Raw genomic sequence first — 1,096 nt, 5'->3', positions numbered from 1 at the left:
TTTTGTTCTATAAAGTTCTCCTTCAAGAAAAGAATTTGGAACAATGACAAGTAATATTTAAAAGAGAAAATAAAATCCATTTGGCTATCTTACAATTTTACTGCATGCAATCTGAAGTAACCATAAAAAAAGTGAGAAAGGAGAGCCCAGGGCGATATCAGAGGTCCAAAGAAAGAGTGAAGAAAAACTCCTTAAATAGAGGCAGACACAAAAGGCATAAGATAGCAGTGATTCAGCTCAACCAAATGCAAGTAAGTGGGCGCAACAGTAATAATACCAAACACCTATAGGTGCTGGGCACCTCTAAGTACGGTCAAGCCCTGTGAAGTGTCTAAGATTTTACTCTAATTAGAAGCTAGCAAGTTCAAGTTCCCCTGCCTTGCTTTCATGATTGCTGTCAGAAGACATGAGACTCCTGGGTCAGAGACTAAGAAGAGTTTATTACTCATAGCAAAAGCCATAACCAGTAACTAGTTCTCTGAGCCCTGATTCCCAAAGAAAAGGCCAGGTGATGTTTTTACTTGCAATGGGTTGAGTTACAGAAGAGGAACTCCAAGCTTAGGGAAACCAAATCTTTCATAATAGACAGCAAGAAAACCTACCTTATCTTTGCATTAGAAGGAAAAGCTATCTATGTCTTCCAAGGCTGTTTGCTATACAAGCATTCTTGAAAAAGATTGGTTAGAAGGAAGGCATTCATTGCTTCTCCTTACCAGATGTGCAGAAACACAAAAGACCCATGGGGAAACAGCATCCAATGAGAATTCACCAGTACTGCCTCATTTAACCTTCTCAATGGCCTGCATATTTGGTGAGGCAAACAGAGACCTCTAGTCTCAGTTTCATAAAAATCCTTTTCTTTATCCTGCTAAAAGAACTGGTCAACAAACCCCCACACGTTAATCTCAGTATTCAGAAACTCCTCTCTGGTTCCTTGGCAGTTGCCACAGAAAAAAAGGCCCACATCACAAACCTCCACTCCTGACTGTGTCAAGTCCCAGGCTACTCCAAGAACAGTTCCTTAATCTCTAACAAAGGGAGTGTTGTAGTATCCCAGACATACAGAATGAGAATCTGCATTTTAGCAAAATCCCAG

This window comes from Saccopteryx bilineata, chromosome 4 (genome assembly GCF_036850765.1).
Source record: "Saccopteryx bilineata isolate mSacBil1 chromosome 4, mSacBil1_pri_phased_curated, whole genome shotgun sequence".
NCBI lineage: Eukaryota > Metazoa > Chordata > Mammalia > Chiroptera > Emballonuridae > Saccopteryx > Saccopteryx bilineata.
The sequence above is the reverse complement of the archived record's forward strand: the minus strand, read 5'-3'. Positions refer to the sequence as shown.